General features: G+C 40.6%; 1 protein-coding gene across 5 annotated transcripts in view; it reads left to right on the top strand.

Moving 5' to 3' along the window:
- Positions 1 to 22,879, top strand: part of RAPGEF4 (Rap guanine nucleotide exchange factor 4) — a 200,012-nt gene that overhangs the window by 60,148 nt on the left and 116,985 nt on the right. The window contains exon 1 of one of the 5 annotated variants that reach the window (XM_072121711.1): positions 17,574 to 18,166. The exons of the other annotated variants lie outside the window; for them this stretch is intronic. The gene's annotated coding sequence lies outside the window, so the exon portion shown is untranslated. Of the gene's footprint in view, positions 1 to 17,573; positions 18,167 to 22,879 lie in introns of those variants that run through there. 5 annotated transcript variants of the gene reach the window in all.

The raw sequence follows: 22,879 nt of genomic DNA, 5'->3' as shown, positions 1-22,879 counted from the left end.
ACTTTTTCTGTTGGAGATAGTTTGTAGAAGGTCTTCTGTTTTCTTGCAGCGCCACACATCAGGGGAGTTATAGTATTACACACTATCTAAATGAGCTGGGTCTTTTAGGATATCTGCACATGTGGGAATAGAACTGGGGTAAATCCCAGAGCTAGTTTGCAAGTGTGGCAAAATCAACTTGTTTCCGATGCAGATCCCTGGGTGATGCTGCCACCGCTGGTGCACAGAGCTTAACCTTTCAGGTGGATGAGCGGTCACTTATTTATTGTGAATAAAAATTCTGATTTCTGCTGCAGATTTTTTCCACATTATGTGCATGGGATTACCTTCAATCTCATAGGCTACTATATTACGCTGTGTATTTGCTGATACGCTAGATGTGCAGATGTGGCCTTAGAGCCAGGACTGCCATTTGATCCACGACTCTGGATAAGGGTCCTGTATGGCGCCGCTTTTTGAGATCCATATGAATACATCTATGGAAATTTGGTTTTCTTTGGAAACCAATCCAGCCGTTCCTGTGGAACATGGGAGGGCTGGATGTTAACATAAAAGGTTTCCCAGGTTGATACAGTACAGAAGCCTACATCAGCACCTTCCCTATAGCTTTTCAGAATAAATACAATAATTACTGTAAAACATCAGTAGACATAGAAAAACTAACCGCACCAATTCTGGCATTTTCCACACTAAGGTTGTTAGAAATAGAGTTTCTTAATGCTTTAAAAGGCAAACATTAAAAAGTCTACCGTAATTAAAGTTAAATATCACCTTTTGGAATCGCTCTGCAGGATATATTATAAAACTACATGAATAGAAATTTGCCAATATAATGTTATCAGGTCTGATAATACCCTTACATTACAATCTGCAAGCTTTGATAAAGTACCATATGGCAACCATTACCTATAGAAAATAAACATTACCGGTAGGTCTGGTGATTTTGGGCATTTTACAGCAGAGAGGGCAGTGGATACCAGACGCTCTTCCTCAACGCTTTTTGGGGTCAGTTTTGTGGCAATGCAGATTTACAGGCAAAATATGTTTGGGAACCCATAAAAATACATGAAATAAATAAATACGTTTTTGTTCAGAATAAAACTGCATCTCACCCCTGAGCCAACATGCTGCTCTAATAGGTGGGGGTCAAATCAACCAAAAAAAGTAGAGAGGGCAGAACATTTATGAACAAACCTGAAAAGGCTGTTGTATTCACTAAAAGTGAATCTGTCACCAGGAATGTCATTTTAGCTGATGTCAGGTTGCATTAGCTTATGCTATGCTGATTTTAGAAATGCCTTTGTCAGCATTCTGAATTATTTCAGTAGTTTATATAAATTTAATTCACAGCATGTGTGTGACTGTGTCTCCTCATGCATTCTTCCTCTACTCCACGCCACCCCTGCAGCTTCCCTCTTCCCAGGGACTCCCCACACGCTGCTGGCAGGGAGCCAGGTAATGTGAATTAAACTTCTATAAAATACTGAAGTGATTCAGAATGCTGACAAAGGCATTTTAAAAATCAAAAGAGAAGGGTGTAGTCCAGCTTCCAACGAAAGGCAAAATTAGGTATAAAAGTCCACTTTATTAGAAAAAATGCATATTAAAAACATCATGGGACGTCCATAGGAGAGAAAAACCTGACGCGTTTCGGGCGAGAAAGCGCCCTTAGTCGTAGGGCGCTTTCTCGCCCGAAACGCGTCAGGTTTTTCTCTCCTATGGACGTCCCATGATGTTTTTAATATGCATTTTTTCTAATAAAGTGGACTTTTATACCTAATTTTGCCTTTCGTTGGAAGCTGGACTACACCCTTCTCTTTTGCTACCATTTCCTGGTTCCCCAACCCAGGTGTCCGTGCAGCCACGAACCGCTACCAACATTGAACTTATAGGTGAGCTGAAAAACTTTTTCCATTTTAAAAATCAGTACAACATTGGAACCTGTCACCAGCTAAATATGACATTCCTGGTGACAGGTTCACTTTAATGGGGTTGCCCTCAGATGTTGCAGTCCCATCCCTAAGTTGGGTAGGGTTGGCCACCTTGGGACAGGAAGTTACAACCTCTGAAAGTTCTGTGACAGTCTCTGACCCGTCATGGCAAGTAGTCCAGTGATACCATCGGATTAATGAATGTGCAGTAGCTTATTTTAATAATAATGTCCGGTAGTAATTTCCGAGATCATTTTAGTGCTGGTCCCTGCTAATCTATTTTGATTGTCTGCGTTGGCGACAATTGGTACAACAAGGCCTATGAGTGTATATATTAATATTTGTAAAATATGCTGCAAGGTTTTATTATGTAGATGCGTCTGATTCATTCTCTTGTCATGTAGCTGTATAAAATGTTGTTTCATGGCATTAGCTTTGAAGTCTCTATTGTAATATAGCGGAGGGTGTCGCTGATAATGGCTCCTTCCTGGCGCTGTCACTTCATTAACATGTTATGCTCAGGATAAATGTTGTATGTAGCCAGAGAGCAGCTTTGTGTAGCTAAAATACGCTGTATTACATAAACTTACTATAAAAACCTGGAATAAGAAGAATAAATAGAAAAAAAAATCAAATCATTTTCTGTTCCCTTATTCTTCATTGGAAAATGGTTGGGTTCGCTGTTATACTATGGTTTCTACATTACAGCATCCCATAACTATTATCTCCATGGCACATTTTTATTCCAGGTTTCTTTTGGTGTCCAAAAACGTCTATAATTCGATATTAATGTCGCTAATTTTACAGGGCGGTGGAGTCGGAGTTGTGATAAAACGGACCAGAAAACCATCTCAGACTCCACAAATTTATCATGAATTGGTACAGATTGATCAATGCTGAATATTCTTTCATAGGTGTTTGGTAAAATTCTGCAATGTCCTTTATATATACGTCTATTCCTGGTGTAGGCCAGGTTTGAGAAACCTTGATCGATTGGTCCGAGGGCTGCATTGTCATACTGCTCAACTTTAAGGGGCCAAACCAGTAATCAGCATTCTAGATACACTAACAATCACAGTCCAGCACAAAATACCAGGAATCACAAATAACACAGCAATAAATACTGTCCCTGAAAACAAATACTGCATTAGGGGCAGATAGTACAAGTGCAAACCCCAGGGCAAACAGAGGTTTGTATGCATGTTTGAAATGGACCCAAGCCTTTGTGCACTCCTCTAGTTGATAATAACTTTGTTCTTGAGATGATAGGTGCCATGTGTACCTACCACAGGAGGGTGCAAATAGATGTCTAGTACAGTTCAGTGTATGCCCATTTCCTCAACTTTAAATGAAAAAAAACTTGGATTAGCTTTGTCATATACTGCATTCCCTGTGGACAATTACAGGCTTTGACTAGCCTCGCACAATGATATTTTTCAGGACCAAATAGTCCTAACTAAAGTATACAACTAAAAATTTTAGTTATATACTTCCTATTGCTTTAGTCCATCCATTTATCTCACTTTAAGGCCCCATGCACACGACCGTCTGGGGGATGAATGTACACGGCACCATATTGCTCCATACACAGGAAAACCATGGGACAGGTCTTATCTTTCCCCGTGTTACGGCCCGTACACAGTGGTTCTCTATGGAGAGGGGAGGGGTCCTCCTCTCCATGGTGCCGGATGTATGCTCGCCCGACTGTAACTGTGTAGCTGTAGCCGTTCATGTGCATGCAGCCTTAAGGATATGTTCCATTAAAATCCTACATGATAAACCAAAGACACTTACTCATAGATCCTGGCACTGTGACTGTGGCAGATCTTCTTATAGGCGGTATGAGCGGGCTCCCGGGGCCTTTGTCCCTACCTGGGCCCTATATGAAAACCCGTAGTTAGTCTTTGAAAAATAAAAACCTCAATACTAACCTTCGCCGTCTTCTTCCCAGCCCTGCGGCTCCGTCTTTTTCTCTTCCGGCTGGGCGCATCGCTATGACGCTGCGGTGTTGCATTTCAGTAAAGGGAGCTCTGCTGCATATTTCTGTATAGGGAGTGCCGCTGTATAGGGAGCGCTGCTGTGGACATTAAATGAGGTACGGCTGTTGCTGGATTATTAGAGTGGCGGCTGCATTTCTGACCTAGGGCTTATACTCAAGTCAATAACTTTTTTTGTGGTAAAATTGTGAGCCTCGACTTATATGCTAGTATTTACAGTGTGAGGGGGCGCACAGAGGCCTGGCTAGCCAGGGGTAGGAGTAGCATCTCATACCCTGTCTGGAAGATCTGGTCTGGACGGTAGTCGGGGTGAATGGTTTCATGGAGATAGGGAATGTTATTTGCTTTCCTAAATACAGTAGATGGGTTATAAGAGCAGGTTTGAAGTTCATTTGATTATTTTTATGAACAGTACAGGATATAGAGTATACAGAAGAAATAGAAGCTATAGACCAGTGATGGCGAACCTTTTAGAGACAGAGTGCCCGACCTACAACCAAAATCCACTTATTTACCGTTAAGTGCCAATGTTGCATTTTAAGCAGTAACTTAATGCTACCTGTTCTTCCACTTCTTTCGATTGTATCGGCCACCTGAGGTCACCAAAACAGTTGAAAGAAGGAGGGAAAATTCAGACTTTAATTATAGCTTCCCTCCAAGTTGCCTGGGACAGCAGGAAGATTTGATGGATTTGGTCCTGTTTGGTGAACTCTGTCCTGGGGTGATGGCCTGAGTGCCCACAGAAAGGTCTCTGAGTGCCACCTCTGGCACCCGTGGCATAGGTTCACCATCACTGCTATAGAGGATCTATATCCTCTATATCGGGGCACTTAATCCGCCATTGGTGAGAACACAGAGGGAGGCAGGAAGTACGCCTTTGGAATTCAGAACCTGAGAATCTGCAGCACGGAGGGGCTCTAATAACTCATAGCCTTTCAGGCTCCCTAGAATAATTCTAAAAGTTGATTTTAGAAGGGAGGGAGGCCATGAATAACACATATAAGAAGATTACCACAGTCATGGTGCCTGGATCTATGAGTAAGTGTTCCTGGTTCGTCATGATGGATTTTGTTGGTAGATTTGCTTTTAAGTGAAATGTCCATAAACTGAACCTGTCAGAACTTCTGAAAATGGAAACGCATGGATGAATTAGCAACTGTGTGTTACCATTCCTTTTGGCAACAGGTTGTGTTTTTTCCTTTTTTGCTACAGGTCAGTGCTGACCATTCAGACCTTGAAAGACACATGTATTCCCTTTCACAGCATTGATACATTATTCAAGGAGAATACAGGTATTTCCTAAAACCAACATGTCAGACAAGTATAACCCCCATCCTCATCGCCCAAGTCTACCAGTAAATCCTAGACACTAGAATCATAGTATGTGACATTGAGATCTACACTGGAGCTGTCAGATCTCCTGACATTCGGGAATTGTAACAATTTGCGGTTTTTCCATTGTGGATCAGATGTCACCTACATTGTGGAGGAGAAGCGAAGCAATTATTTTGTTGTCATTCTTTACTTTTCTATATTTTTCTGATAAATAAATACGTTTCTGTTAGGGAAAGTAACAGAAGGACAAGGGGGCAGATTTATCAAGCAGTCTGAAAGTCAGAATATTTCCAGTTGCCCATGGCAACCAATCACAGCTCAGCTTTCATTTCACCAATGCTCATGAATATTTTAAAGGGGAGCTGTGATTGGTTGCCATGGGCAATTGGAAATATTCTGACTTTCAGACTGCTTGATAAATCTGCCCCAATATGTTTATTATGTTATTCAAAGTTGCAAATTTCCTTTGTAATGGGAAGTAAAGCTTCTGTGTAGATGTATCTGTGTGTGTATATATGTCTACTGGCTGCTGTTATAATTCTTATTCTTATCACATTTTCCATTGATTATTGATAAGATATATTAAAGGTATGTATGCAGATAGATAGATCGACTGTGTATTTATGGATTATGTGAACTGCATGTATACTATATAGAAAAAAGTTGGTCAACAAACTCTGTATAAATCAATATTACAAGTCAGAAACTTCTGCAGTGAGCATAGCAATGGGTTACAGCATTAAGATTCCCATCTAAAGGTACAAAGGTTACATGCTGGAGAGGATAAGAGGCCTCTGACCTACCCAACCAGTTCCCTACATTGTACTAATGAGAAGCAATAACTCAGAAACTGTGCTGTCTACAGTTGGGAATCTGTTCATTTTGATAGAGATCTACTGACTTATATTACCAAGTCATGTCACAAGGCTCCTTGAAAGTTGGACATTGATCCATAGGGAGTTGCGTTCTTTAAAGGGAACTTGTTAGTTAAAATTACCCAGACTAACTAAACATATCTTTGAAAACTGCTATTATGCAGCAGCAAGTATCCCTATATTGTTCCTTCCCATGCCTGTAAAGTTCCAGTCCAATTGTAAAGTTGACTAACCGTCCTTGCATATTCATGTTCTTCCAGCTCAGGCGCACCTGCAGCTTCCTGATTGCCAAAGGGATGTGCTTTCTCTTTAGCTGAGAGACGCTGGCTGTGTGACTTGCTGAAGAGAATTCTTGAGGGAGGGGGAATGAGGGACCTGATTTTTTTCTAGGAGCCAGCGTCTCTCTCTTCAATAAGAGCATCTAAATATGGAAGCTGGTGGCACGGCTGAGCTGAAAGAACATGAATATGCTAGGCTCAGTCCAAAGAAAAGAGGATGATTGGACTCGTATTGGGTCAGTTACAAAGATGTTGATTCAACTTTACGAATGGACAGTGGAATTTTACAGGCTTGAGGAGGAACAATATAGGGATAGTTGTACTGCTTTATAAGATATGTTTATGTAGTGTGGGTTAGATTAGTGACATGTTCTCTAGCAATGAAAGGCTTAGTCTTCCCTTTCCCATCCTGGAAAACTTATTTGAATTTCCCTTACCCAGAATCCCAAATGTAGCATGCAAACTATATATAAATGTAAAGGAAATCCCCATAAGGAGAGATATTCATTTTCTTAAAAGATTATACAAGCTCTAGAAGTCCTCTGTATTATGTATTGTTTTACGAGTAGCTGTCCATAGTGCTGATTAACCCCAAAATAATCTTGCTTGGCTGTGCAGAAAAGAGATGAACGTAGCTTCCCTCTGTTGCTCTGTATTGACTGGTCATGGAGGAATGAGTGAGAATGCAAGACATAATGGGGCTTATTTACTAAGGGTCCTCGGATCGCAATTTCTTCGGATTTTCAAAGTTTTCGTTATTTGCGCTGCTGTGACAGGTATTTAACTGGAGATTGTGTCGCACACGACCGGATTTCGGCTCAGCTGCGCTCTTTCATGCGATAGAAATCGGAGTCGGGTCGTCGGACGATTCGGACTGAGCGCAGGATTTAAGATTCAATTTGTGTCGCAAGACAATGCACTTACATGCACCAGGAAGAAGAAGGTGAACTTCGGCGGACCTGAGCGGGGAACGACACATGCAGGATATCGGGCGCACGTTCTCCGTGAATTGTGGCAGATGTGCATTCCGGTCGGACAATGCACTTTCGGAGACCGCACAGAATGGTTAAGTAAATGTGCCCCAATGAGTGGAACTGAGGTAGGTGAAATATAGTATACAATTATTGGGAACACACATCTACATAGGCAGAATATGTTGGGCCACAGAAGAAAATGAGACACAAAGCTTATCAACGAATTGCATTTGCTTAATGTATTGTGCCTGATTGGCTATCCATTTTGTTTAGCGTGACTACCTGTTTTGCAAATGCAAATTCAATATGAAAGACTGTAGCAGCTTAAACTCCTGTCTTAGTTAGCAAAGTTAGTCTTGGACTGCTATGTCAGGCTGCACCACATGCCTCTGGGCTCTGTTAATATAGATTTCCCTAATGGCAGAACCATAAGGGGGTAGAATAAGGGAACTTGATTCTATTTTAATAATGCAAGCGCACAGCTGGATCGTGTACTTCTGGGATGCCACAGACTTCATTTCTCACCCTTAATAGATAAATGAGACACAAGTCCCTTTTGTTATGTTTATATGCAAAAAAAAGTCATAATTGCGCTGTGGAATTCAGTTGTATAATATATGGAAAAAAAAGGTTAATTTTAATAGGCTTATCTAATACAAGGCTGGGAAGTCGTCTTTCCGCTGTCAGTAAACTCCCCTGAGAATGATCCTTGTGTGATCGTCTTGTGTAGCGGGAGTGTAGAGGGAAAAACATAAAGATTGGAGGTGTTAGATTGAAGATACACGTGATATTGTTATCGGTCCTGGACAATGGGAAAGCGGTGAAGTGAGTTACAAATGTAAAGGAGAAATCCATTAAAAATGTTCTTCTGAAATGACAAGAGATTTCGTCTTTAGATTTCGGAATATCTCTAATTTCCAGATGAAAGGGTTTTGTTCACCAGGGGTGTTTATTATTTTCCGTAGCCAGAATATTTACTGTAACTTTCCCAGGATTGAATATAGGACCAGGGACAGTATTGGATTATAAAATAGGTGATTTGGGCAGTAGGGGGCCTATGGCCACCAAAACCCTCCACCAAACTTTATACTTCACCCATGAAATCCTCATACATCTGTTCCAGCTGGAAATACACATGTACACAAGAATCATTTAAGGACCTATGAAGGTCCTTCAAAGGTCCTGAAACCACAGATGGGACATTGACAGAAGGGATACACCCTCAATTTCCCAATAAGCTTGTAGGGGCTATAATTTTCATACAGCCCATGGTAGTCTTAATCCGCCCCTGACCAGGGGGCATAGATTATGGCTAGAGGGAAGGTGATTAGACATTGGAAAGGATTCTTTACAGAGTAGTTAAACTATGGAAGTCTTACCCCAAGAGTAGTAGTAGCATAAACTAAACTGGTTTGGACCGTCCTGTTAACAGCCCCCTGCCCCCAGTATATAGCCAGCCAGCTCCCATTACATAGCCAGAACCTTCCTCAGTTTATTACTAGTCAGCCAGCCCCCAGTACATAGTTAGTAAGCCAGTCCCCAGTGTATAGCCAGCCCTCCCCCAGCATATAACCAGCCAGCCCCCTGTATGTAGCCAGCCAACATGCCCCCAGTATATAATAAAGTAAACTCAATACTCACCTTTCCGAATCCCCCTGCAAGTTCTCTTCTTGCTTTCTGTGCTCTGTCAGCGGCACGGACCTGAAACTGCTGAAAGAGGATCTGTAGTGGGCATTGGAAAGGTGAGTACTGATTTTTTTTTTTTTTTGCTTGAACATAAGCTGAGTTTGGGAGTTTCATCCCTTTTTTTCTGAAAACTCAACTTATATTCAAGAATGTATGTATAACTATATAATTTTAGGATAGTTTATAAATATCAGATTGATAGGGGTCCTACATCCCCACCTTTTTACTTAAGTATGAGCTAAGCTGCAGTGACTAATGTAGACCATTACACAGAAACAGAGCTTGGTTTGAGTTGGGTAAGATTTTACTGATAGGAATCTTTGAGTAGTGGAGAAGGGTTTTGAGCACTTTGTGTAGCCCTTAACATTCTGGGAACAAGTGGTGCTGCAAAACCTTTCATTATTCTGACATATTTGAAGATATAAATAGAGCACTTTCTTGGGAAAAGTTAGGACTCTGTTCACAAAGGGGCCATGATATCTAGATTTTTATTCCTCTGGACTCAGAATAGATGTGTAATATTTCAGAGTTTATACTCATCTGTATTCAAAAACTTGTCTTGCAAGCATCTCTAACTTCTCAAAAAAGTTGCAGAAGTCAATAAATTTTTTAAGAGAAAAATTTATGGGAGCACCTCCCATGCTCCACCCATTATGATAATCGGTATGACTATTTCTGAAATCTCTGCTGAATTCTGTCTTCTAGAAAGAGGGACAGAAGCTCCCAGTTCGGATACATCTACAGATTACAGATACAAGTACTACAAGGAAGGGGAGAAAAAAACTAATCACAAGAGGACAGCTTTAATTGTTTGGTATAGGAGAAAGCTGTGTTATAGGGTGGAACAGTGGATATTAAAATAAGACTACTTTAGCCATTGACAGATCAACCCTAGTCGGTATCTTAAACTTGGGGTGAGAGACCGGTAGATGATGCAGAGTGAAAGGTGTGGAACAACCCAGGAAAGCTGGAATGCAGCTGTCACTTTCAGCTCCAGTGATAAGTAGAGAAGTAAAGAATTTCCAAAGCTTTTATTCATAAATGCATTTCGGGCAGTAAGACTTTTTGTCAAGTACCATTATACTTGTTGAAGGACCATACCACCCAATAGTATTTACGTTGTGTAGTCCACTCACTGGACAACTGATGGAGCCTCGTTGGAAAATTTCTTCAAAGCTCCCAGGGACCTTTGGCCCCTTCAGGCCCTACTTGCTACCGCTCTACACTCTTGGTCATGGAGTAATAATCCATTGTATCTTGTGAGATGCCCCCTTGCTGTGCCTTAGCAAGTTTCCAGAAACTTCAATAAAATTTTTAAAACTATTGATCGACCCCAGTTATTTTTTTTTTACATGTCCTTTACTATTTACATATTTGTGTCAGCAGAGTAGCTGTTGTCTCCCAAGGTCACATCTTTATTTAGAAGGCTGTGATTCTTGACTTGTCCACTAATACATCAGCATTTTCCTTCCAGAATTCATTATGACATTCACAGAAAATTTGTAATAGCCACAATCCACAGGAGGATTTTCGATCACCATTGTTCAGGGATTTTTTACAGTGAAATGTAAGAGTGAGAAAGAGTAAGAAAGTTTATGCGTCACACCTCATTGTGAGGAACGGAAAAGGTGCCAGAAACAGTATTTTATTATTAGCTCTTCTCTATATAGAAAAAACATTCTCAAATTCTCATGGTGTTCGGCTGAGGAAAATTTAAAAAACTCTACGTAAAAAAATCTGCCTGAATTGGAATAAGTGTATATGGTAGTACTTTTTTGTTCTCTAAGTGTCATTTTGTTCAGTGACTTTGTTCTTGCCAGTTAAAGGGGTTATCTAGGATGAATAGAGGTTTCCTGTTTTGTCAACCCAATTAGACACCAAGTGAAGCATAGATCTCTTGAGCATCCCCTCCTCTGATCTGGATCTCCTCCCTGTCACGTTGTCACATGATGTCATGCTAGAGGCCCATTGATTCTACACCTGCATCACATAAAGAAGGCTGCAAGCAGATGCTAGTTTTCATATTTTTGTGCATAAACCATGCAAACATTCAAGTTGAACGTTCGCATGGTCTAGGTAGTGCTTAGACGCAACGCCGGGCCAATCCGCCACACCCCGTTCACGCCCCCTTGTTGAGGAGCCAACGTAAAGGGTATAATAAGTCTGGTGGCTCGGAAGGCACCACAATTATTTCAGGACTTGTACACCAGTTTTCCGGTATGGGAGCCTTGATAAATTTCCCCCAGTGGTCCTAGGCAACGGACTATGTCAACTTTAAGGGGGCACTCAGTGATGTTTTTCGTAAGATCAAATATTAGTCAGATTAAATTATAGCCATTAACTTGTAATAATGATACTGTATATAAAACTACTCAATTTATAAATGACCAGGAGCAATGGTGCAGAATTCTGACTAATGAGGTGTGCCGGGTTATTGAATACAGGCGCACAGCCTTCAATTTTCTGGTGCACCCTGCACTACTTGGGAAGTGTGTCCCGTTTTTTTTTGGTGCACATTTAATATACAGCGTGTGACACTGTAATAAATGTGTCGCAAACTCTGACTAAGCACTAACACACCCCTTTAGACGCGACACAAAACTGGTGAAGACACTCAATAAATACAGGTTCAAGCAGAGTACACGTTCTTTTCAGTGCAAAAAGACTGGTGCAGTGCGAATAATACCGTATATCTGTGCCAATGTACCTTGTGGCTCTTTCACAGTAATTTTTCACTGATGCCTTCCCGACAGGGTTCTTTTCAATGGGCTTTTTTTTTTCCACTAATCAGTGGTCAGTCGGAAAAAAATTAGAACTGTGTCCTTTTTGTGTTCATCCACAACATTGGATCAGTGGACAAAAATTGAAAAATCACTGAAGCCAGGAAGAGAAAATCAATGGGGCAGATTTATTTACCCGGTCCATTTGCGATCCAGCGGCGCGTTCTCTGCGGTGGATTCGGGTCCGGCCGGGATTCAATAAGGCAGTTCCTCTGATGTCCACCAGGTGTCGCTGCTGCGCTGAAGAGCATCGGAACGCACTGGAGTTCACCGAGCCATCCTGGATGAAGGTTCGACACTTTAAAAAAATGCAGTGGTTTTTCCGAATCCGGCGGGTCTTTTTACGGCCACGTCCCCCGTTTTCTATTGCGTGCATGCCGGCGCCGATGTGCCACAATCCGATTGCGTGCGGCGAAATCCCGAGGCAATACAGGGAAAATCGGCGCAAAACGGAAAAATTCAATTAACCCGTCGCAAAAACGCGAATCGGGCCATTAGTAAATGACCCCCATTGTGTATGTGTCCACAAGCCCAAATGGCTTCAGCGAGAAATTACTCACATGAAAAAATTGCCAATGTGAAAGAGCCCTTAGAAGGAGATATACATGTAATTAAACCCTAATCCTGTTATCACCTTGAAGGGACTCTTCAAAAGATGTTTGCCTGTCCAAATCAGCCAAAGCACCGTAGTGAAATTGTATCCTGATCCATTAAGGGTCAAGCTAATTTTGGTGTTAGGATCACAAAATTAATGAGTTTTCATCAACAATTCCATGCTATTAAATATTGTTCGGGGCTGTCTGATTTCAGCAAATAATTGATGTGTAATGAAAACTAATAAAACTCTTCAATATACTTTCTGTATCAATTCCTCCCTGTTTCCTCTCTGTCATTCTGAAGGAAACTCCATTGTTTACTTCCTGTGGATAGAAACCTGTTATGCACATGACCAGGGATGTAACGAGCCGTGCACCTGTGTGACATCACATGACCAGGGATATGCCGATGCGTGCACCTGTGTGACATCACATGAGCAGGGATATAAAGAGCCGTGCACCTGTGTGACATCACATGACCAGGGATATAAAGAGCCATGCTCCTGTGTCACATTACATGACCAGGGCTATAAAGAGCCGTGCACCTGTGTGATATCACATGACCAGGGATTTGTTTTATCCACAGGAAGTAAACAATGGAGCTTCCTGTCAGATAGCAGAGATTTAGAAAACAGAGAGAAAGTTATACAAAAAATGTAAAAAGAAACTTTGCATTAAGCCAACAATATCAATTATTTTCTGAAAATAGATGTATCATTTAATTAATTGTGTACATCATTTGATGGTTTTAAGGATGTAAATTATATAATTTAGGCAATGCCTCAAATTATATTTTGATTATGTTTAAAATACAATACTATGCAATGTAATAAAAACATAAGGGGAGATTTGCCAGGGCTTGTTTTCTGGCTTACAAGCCTTGAATGTTTCACAATTCTTTGTAAAGCACGAGTGTGAAGATGGACATGCCAGGGGGCGGGGCTCCTATTCTGCACCTGCGCACTAGCTTAAACCTGCGCATTAGTTCAGGCGTGGTCTAGTGTAGAATTGTCTGCCAGTGCAGCTACCTGCCAGACAGAGCCCCCTAATGTATTCAGTGGGAGGAGCAGGGTTTAATCATACTCTGGCCACCATGTGCCCGAATATGATGACACCTCCCCCCTTCACACACATCCAAAAGAATGTATAAGATTCATGGTATTATGTATATGAAAATAATGTATATTTAAAAAGTTAACATCTTAAAATAATATTATATATTTAATATATTTGGATATCCTCATGTGTTCTCTTCCCCATAGTCACATATTAAGCCACTAAGTCAATAGCTTGCCATATGGTGAGTGGTATTTTCAGATTATCTAAAATTATCAGATTACTTTGTGTCCATAAAGTCACACTTTCCGTGCGGCTATAAGATGTAGAAAAATATTAATGTGAGTTCATCCTCTAAAAGTAGGTTATGCTGTGTTCATATCACATTTTGTGGTTTTGTTTAATATTTAAGCTGCAGGGTAATTCTATCGTGTACATCACACTTACTAACTCAATGACCCAAAAATGGAAGAAGAGTGTCCTTCTGACATAGGACATATGATTGTTAACATGAGTGCTTATGGGTTGCATTGCATGGTATATGGGTGAATTGTATGACATATATTGGAAGGTCTCCCTGATGTAACTCAATAGTGTTTTTTGATCATTTCTGATGTTGGGATATGTCTTGATAACCATAACAAAATCTAATTATCTATAAAAAGTAATTGCCAAATAAAAAAGTTTATTACAACTGTTGAAAATGTTATACATTCCCCAAAGTATTAAGTATTTATATAAACTGCAGGTCCATATAATAAAAATGATCAGTGTCCAAATATGGCAATGCTTAGAAATCATGTAACTTTTGCTACTTCCTTCTATACTTCACACTGTGTTCCATAACTCACACCTAGTGTTTATTCTGTTGTTAGGGCACAAAAACATGAGCTGGAACATCATAGAATATATCCAGGCAGCTACCGATGTCTCTATCTAGAAACCTTTCATCAGGCTAATGATCACAGTGATGACATCCCTGGACTTCCTCAAAACATCAGTCTTTCACATAATCTTTGATTGCAGTGTTTTGCTAAGAGGAAAAGAAAAAAAAAAAGAGTAGATTCAGAAAATTTAATGGACAGCTAAACTAGATGAATCTGGCACAATGTATGCAGTTTGATGTGTGAATGCACTTTGTTCAAAGAAGAAGTGTCGGGTCAATTTGCGACCCTTAACCAACTACAGCTTCCAAATCGACGAGGTTTGGTTTCTGTTTCAACAAGGATAAAAATCATAGAGGACAATTTGGGACACTAAATCACTGGTCCAAATTGCAATGACAGGTTCCATTTAAGAGGACAACTAGAACAAGAAAATCAGTATTTAAATCACATATGCTCTACAGTCTATGGGGCACATTTACTAAGGGTCTGTCGGCCGCATTTCCGTCTGGTTTCCTCAGTATTTCCCTTGAAAATTTGCCCTGAATTGCACAGGGGTTTTTGGCGAACGCGATCGGATCTTGGCGCATCGGCGCCGGCTTTCATGAGACACAAATAGGGGGGGGCGTGGCCGTTGGACAACCCGACTGATTTGGACAAACCGCAAAAGTTAAAATTCAAATTGTGTCGCAAGATCAGCACTCGCATACACCGGGAAGAAGATGGTGAACTCTGGTGGACCTGAGCGGGGAAGCGACACATTCAAGAAATCGGGCGCACGCCGTAAGTGAATCTCGGCAGCGGCAGGTAAGTAAATGTGCCCCTATGTGTCCATGGTAACAGACTACAAACAAAAACTGTGCAGTCTGATTTGCAGTCAAACTCTTTTCTGTCTGTCGCCTTCTTACTGCTTCCATTCAATGAACAGATCTGCAAGTGGTTGAGAGAAGGTGAAAGGCAGCTCATTCTTCTTGCCTAAGGGTCACTTGGGGGACAGAGTCGCATTCCCTGGTGCATGTTGGTATGAAGTAGATCATGCAGGTGAATGGGTAGTTCCCTGCAGAGGTTACTGCACAATTGTACACCAGGTTGGAGTAGAATTGTATCCACACTAAGTTTGTCTAACCATCCTATCTTTTCTTTAAAGCTGATTTGGTATATTTATATCGAGAACCAATCCACCGGTCATCAATATCAGAACCGCAACACAAATATCAACAGTGTATCTTGAGGATCAGTAATTATATCCCAGAAAGCTTATTACCAGTGATTAAAAAAAGAAAATACACAAACTGTATATATTGTGCATAATGTTATATCCTCATGCATATTGCAGTCAAAGAAAGTTCAAAAAATGTTGCAAAGAGCGGTTTTAGTGTGACTGCAAACTTACTACAGATGTCAATACAAACAGCAAACATAAAATGCATGAATGCTTCATAATTCTAAAAAGCAGCATCCATTCTTAAAGAGGACCTTACGCAAACCTCACACATGTGGTGATGAATATGTCATTCTGTAGGGGCCGCTTCACGGATTTAGGGGCACTTTGTATTTTCTTACTAGCCCCTATGGTTGCTGAGATATCAGTCCCAGTATTTGACCATTATATTCCTCTACATTGTCGGAGAGTTGCTGCTGGAGCAGGGTATGGGGCGTGTTTTATGATCATCTTCTCTGGCACAAAGACACTGATACGATTATCATAATACACTCCTCTGCTTCTGTAGCTCCTCTTTGACAGTAGAGAAGATTATAATGGTCAAATATTGGGATGAGAGGTCTGTCTTTTTGTAGTGAGGTGGATCATTGGGCTCTTCTCATTAAAAAGAGCCAGGTCTTCTAGCTACTGAGTGGCAACCTAATCGATTTTTATAATAGGGAGTCTCAGTCCGGTCAGATACCCCTCTCCACATCACATTTAACCCGATTTTATTGGGTTAAAGGGGGCGTGGTTACCCAATGAGGCGGGGTTAAGTGAGCTATCGGCTCAATGCAGGGAGATGACTCCCGTCGTTCACAGAGAAGAGGCGCTTCTCAGAGCATGCTCTTATGTGAATGACACCTCACTATGGGGCTGATATCTCAGCAAACTTGGGGAGGCTAGAAAGAAAATTTAAAGTGTCCCTAAATCTGTGAAGCAGATGATGAAAGGTCATCTTTGAGCAGGCTATATATAAATGCAACACTGGTTAATCACATTCCGGAATCAGATCATATATATGAGAAAGAAGTCCAACAGCTAAAAGTATGGAGAGCTTTCCCAAAAATGTAATAATCAGGCTCCTCTCAAGAGTAGGTCCTTGTACAGATCCTAAGATGTCAGTTGAGGGAAAAAAATTGAATAACAATCCTTCGAAAATAATGGGGAAAAGGGAATGTTTATCCCTACAAATCCCTCTACTAAGCCTGTACTCCCTAGAATGACGAACCTTGTAAACCTTGTAAACAACTTGTGGCTCAAAACTAAAACTTGCCCGTTATGGCTCTGATCGATTCTGTGCCACGACATGTCATGGCCAAGTCCAGTGAAATGGCTTGTCATATATACCAGGAGTATAAACTCCCCAGAAAATAATACTATTCAGGCATTGTATAGCAGTATTATTTGGACAGTGAAATGAAGGGTTTTTGGGGCATATGACTCCGTTTTCTGTGGGAAACACTCTTACTGGTTGAACATTATTTGGATACAATATGTAGATATTACTTTTTAATGTATAGCAGTATTATTCTGCAACTAAATGGCTGCATTTTCTAGCCTTTATAGTCAAGTTCTGTTTATTTTATTATTACTTTTTATTATGTTATGATATGTATTATTTATTACTATTTTTATTACTTATAACTACTTTGGTATAAAGTTCATTTTACTTCCCAAGGACCTTTTTTAGTATAAAACCAAGCGAGCCTCATGACATACAGTAGATATTGAATCATCTGTGTCCTGCCACCATTAGGCAGCATTATAATATAAAGTAACCATTTGCCATCAGTGTATTGTAAAGGGGAGCAGGTATGGATTACACACAGTCCCATTTCCTTTGTAACCAGATGGCAGGAGATTATTTTGTGAACGGTACAGATTAACCGTCTTCTGCAGGGGAACATTAGCTGCTGGATATTTTATTTTGGAGGGGATCTACAGTACTGTACACACATGAGCCCAAAATTAGATGCGACCCTTAAAAATGTATCTCTAGTTCAAACTGCGCTTTAGACTAAAAATACAATCTTGACCTGTGTGTGATCTACCTACGGGTGAAATGGAACAGGAAAGAAGAGACAAAGCAGCAGTTTGTGGTTCCACTATACACGTAGCAGAGGAACAGACGGTTTAACCCATATTTGCGTTTGATAAGATCTACAGAAGGGTATAGAGATCTGACATACAGGGAAAAGCAGTCCTGAGGGACTGTGCCTCTGTGTGCGGCTGCTGCTGCTCACAGTCAGATAGGAAGGGGAGGATCAGGAGAATACAGTGTAGCATCCTGACCAGGAGTGTCTGCTCAGAGATTGCTCTATAGAGGAAGCCCTGGAAAGAATGTGCTGCCTGGTTTTTCGGAGGCACTGAGGAAGCGCACAGCTGGATACATGAGCAGGGGCTGCATTGTTAATCGCCTCTTGAAAGACAAGACAGTAAAATCAGTAATATTCTGATGCATGGCAGAGGGAAAATCAGCTTCAACCTGACCATGTGCCCGGGTCACAGCGGAGTGTGGAGCCGGACCCCTGGAGCTTCTTATTGAACTCTACCTATGAAGAGACACTAATGTAAGTCATCCTTTTATTTCTGGCATCTCTCTTTCCTATAAAAAGCAGCTATAAATATATGTACATATTTTTGTAATACCGATCCTACAGGTGATTACTGTTCTTTCTTTATCCTGTAACAATCAACTCGTAACATTGTATAAAGCTTTACAAAATAGAATAACAGCTCATAAACTTGCTAACTCACGGATTGATGCCTTATAATTCCTCTGACGTATTTCTTTTTCTGCATCATCCTGTGTCTAAAAGCACAGCCATTCACTCTTGATGGCTGTAATCCGGTGCCAGGGCGTGAAACTATCTATAGGAGAGTTTGCTATTTTTGACTTTGTTGTCACTTTTTTTTTGTGTGAAGTTTATGTGTTTGCTCGTAGTGGTTAAAGCAGTGGGGAGTGATGCAGAAGGGATGCATAGAGTGTTTTTATGTGTAGAGAACGGAGGTTGGGAGACAAGATTGGAAGCTTTAAATAATATATAAGTTACAGCGAGCGCAAGAGGACTGGCGTCTATGCCTAGGCAGTGGGAATTTAGCTTTTGCTGCAGCAAGTGGGCAAAGATGGTACAGGGTAGATCAGGGGTGGGGACTTCTTTAGGGTAGCATTGACATGTTACATCATATTTGTGGTTTAATAGCAGGTGTTAGCCTTAGGTCTATTATAAATACACAGGGTTAATACGGAAACGATAGCACTTGTGAGAGAAGTGTGTGAGAAGTGTCCTGTCTGCTTGGACTGGTGTCAACTATGATCAGAATTCCAACAAGAGTCATAAAACTCTATTCCACCTTAAGATGATCATGTGATCTAGAACAAGATCTACCTACCTGTTAACTGAACACCTATTCCGCATTATAATTTCCCAAATTTTGTAAAATCAGGTCCATGTTTTAGTTTTGTGATACACTTCAAACACTTGTGACATAACTTTCCTCTTGGGCTTTTACGCTGTATTGACTGCACTCTGTTGCCTACAGGTTTCTTTACTGTTTTTTCTTTTATAGTCATTGATACATATAAAATAAAACCAGGCTAAGGTTAACCAGTATCACGAGGTTCACTATATTATTTGTATAGGAATAAACCAGCTCATCTCAGATATCATTACGGATTGGGCATGTTGAAATTAAGCATGACCAATAAGTTGCTGTGCTGTCTTACAGTGGCTAATTCTCCATTCCCCTTTGAGAACACATACATACTTCTTTCACAGGTATCGAGATGAATATCGGACAAGCATGCGTCCGACAGCTAATGAGCGGGAATGGGAATTTAATAATCCACTGTTGTCTATAGCTAGAAAAAAATCACCAAAAGTGGACACAAAGGGGCAGATTTATCAAGCTGTCTGAAAGTCAGAATATTTCTAGTTGGCCATGGCAACCAATCAGAGCTCAGCTTTCATTTTACCAGTGCTCATGAATATTTTAAAGGGGAGCTGTGATTGGTTGCCATGGGCAACTAGAAATATTCTGACTTTCAGACAGCTTGATAAATCTGCCCCAAAGACTTGTGAAACTGGATTTATTTTTTACCTTTGGGGTACCTGTTGGGGTGATAATAGACCGGTGGTTTAGTGTCCCAGATCCCTTTTAGTACTTAATCAAGTCCCTCTGTGTCCGCTACAGAAAAAACTTTTATACTTGCCTATAGATTGGCCCGAAGAGGCCCATTGGAAAGATCTCTGGTGCTCCCTGCGCTTGCACAGTAATTTAATGAAGCCGGAAAGGTACACCTTGGCTTTACTGTGTGACTGCATAGGCGCTGGGAGACCTGTAACCAGGTAAGTATAAAGGTTTTTAATGTTCATAGCAAAAAGTGCCTATTTTCACATAGGCACTTGCTAAAGGGCGATTTCGGACCCTAAACCACCAGTCCATAAGGACCTGTTGGTGGTTTAGTGTCCCAAATCACCTTGACAGGTCCTCTTTAAGATGTGTCAATCCTAGCAATAAAATAAAGTATATACACTGCTTCACCCAAATTAATTTAAGAGTATATTGTGACCTCCCCCCAATTAAAATCGGTAAAAAATTTCAACACCAGATCCAAGTTTACTACATAGATTCTGAACTAGAACCAGGTTAAGTATATAAAAACTGCACCAGAACCAAGCTCAGTATAGAAATATATACCACCTGTTCCAAAATGAGCAATGGTAAATAAAAACAACCCTGGCTATAGAAAGGATCTGTATGGTCCTATAGTCTGTTATGGGTGCTATTTTATTTATAAATACAACTTGGAGGTTGCTGTGTGCTTGAGGTCCTATGTCTGCTTTAAAAAATTTAAATTGAGTTAGTTGAATCATCAATTTTAAATGGGGTGAAAAACTTTTATGGGAAGGCTAGTTTTGAGGGTTAGTCTCAAGCCTTCATTGCTGTGGCAATATGTTGTTGTTTATGACTTGTATTATCTACGAATTGAGATCCTAGTCTGTGATCTATTGCTCCAGCCACTGTGGCCAGCTACAGCGCCTGCTAATATGAATAAAGCTAAAACAGGCTATGGCAGATGGATATGCCGGGGCAGGGATGATAAGCTCAGGAATAAGACAGCATTACATAAAATAATTATGGCTTAAAGGGGAAGGGCTGTTATGCTATTAAAATGATACATCTGCAGATCTTTGCTTCATGTTATACTTAAAAGTTATACTCCTGGTATCTGTATTTTGCACTTGATGTTAATTAATATCGCCTTGTTCTGTAGCAGGAAATTACAGGAATGTACAGCAAAAAATCTAATTTCAACAGACTAAAAAAAAACTTTTATTATCAGACAGTTTAATTCAGTTCCTCGTGTATCAAATGTCCTTTCTTTTTGTACAGGACCTCACCTTTCTGAATCTGCTTATTTTATAATTGTTTTGGTAAAAGATAGATTTTTTTTCCTTCAAAGAACAATACAACACATAAGGCTGCATTGTGGAATCTGCATTACCACTACTCAGCCCATAATCGTCTGAACCAACATTGAATCATGTTAAAACCCAGTGGTGGCGAACCTATGGCACGGGTGCCAGAGGTGGCACTCAGAGCCCTCTGCATGGGCACCCTTGCCATCACCCCAGGGCAGAGTTCGCCAGACAGGACTCCTCAGGTGCCTATACAATTTAAACCTGTGACAGAGCAGGGAGTAATAAGTTACTGCTTAAATAGTTGCATTGGCACTTTGCGAAAAATATGTCGGTTTTGGTTGTAGTTTGGGCACTCGGTGTCTAAAAGGTTTGCCGCCACTGTTATAACCTTTTGTACTAGAACTGAAGCCACAGTCCAGATGACTGTGTAGCTGTATAGAAGATCAGTGTCCTGGCCGGATCATGGCATGACAGACCTTATAGCATCATGAATCCATATGATGCAGAGAGTTCAGCTAGGTAGACCTGCATTTGGCCTGGGAAGGTGTCTATTTCTACTCTATAAGTGGCTTCACTACCACTCTATTACACTTTATGCTGCCTTGTTGCCCCACAGATAGAGGTTTCCTTTTATTGCTACCTTCCATTTAGGAACCAGTTGTAGATCTGGCTAAAATTCTGATGTAACACTAATTAGCATTATGTATACATAAACTTACCAATAATAAAGTTTACTATTTTTGTGGAACTTTTTAAAGGAAACCTACCACCAAAGATCTACCTATTAAGGTATCCATTAACTGCCTAACCTGCATAAGCTATTTTTACACACTTATATACTGAACTCTGCTACCTCATAAGCTCCCTCTACTGGAGGCTTCAGACAGACTGGTTCTTAATTTTTAAATAAATTTCCATGTTAGACATGCATAGCATAACCATAGTTTAAGGTGTTTGGGTCTCACAACTTTCTCCAGTACATGAATACAGACAGTCTCCGTGTTACATACAAGATGGGGTCCATAGGTGTGTTCTTAAGTTGAATTTGTATGTAAGTCAAAAGTGTATATTTTATAATTGTAGATCCAGACAAAAAAAAATTTTGCCCCAGTGACAATCAGAGTTTCAACATTTTTTGCTGTAATGGGACCAAGGATTATCAATAAAGCTTCATTACAGACACCTCACAGCTGATTATTGCAGTCTGGGACTATAGTAACATCCAGAGAGCTTCACCAGAGGTCACAGTGGGCAGAGGAGTCAGCTTTAACTAGGGGTCGTCTGTAAGTCGGGTGTCCTTAAGTAGGGGACCGCCTGTAGATGGCTCCTTTCCCAACTCTTGTCTTCTGCCGGGACCCTTTACTTGTGGCTCCATGCACACAAATTCAAATGTAGCGTACATTGTGTCCTCAGGAGGGAGAATATAGTGTTAACTATTACAAAATATGAATTTACTGTTTGCTGGGCATTGTAATTGTGTAGGTCAGTTTTTTTTCTACATATTGCTGATGCATAGAATAGATGATACAGGATCTGACAGTGTCCGCGCCTCATACATTCCTTGTCACATATTAGAGCTGGAAGTAAATCCGCCCGTCAATACTTTCCGTAAATACAGTGGCAGCCCAGTAAGCCTCTCCATTGTGGCCACTTCCTCTCATTCATCAGTTTGTTGGTTTATGCAATGTTATGTCAATTTATGCCGGGGACTGACTCCATTACCACATGAGTTGTCTGCACAACTTCTATAAGAATGATACGTGTGATGGATTTTACTGTATTATCCAGTTCAATTATTCAAGTGGAAATTTGCTCTGGTTTAGTGACTATGTAATACATAGCAGAGGGCTTTTATAT

The sequence above is a fragment of the Engystomops pustulosus genome, chromosome 8, assembly GCF_040894005.1.
Source record: "Engystomops pustulosus chromosome 8, aEngPut4.maternal, whole genome shotgun sequence".
NCBI lineage: Eukaryota > Metazoa > Chordata > Amphibia > Anura > Leptodactylidae > Engystomops > Engystomops pustulosus.
Note: the sequence above shows the minus strand (reverse complement) of the source record. Positions and strands in the feature narration are given on the sequence as shown.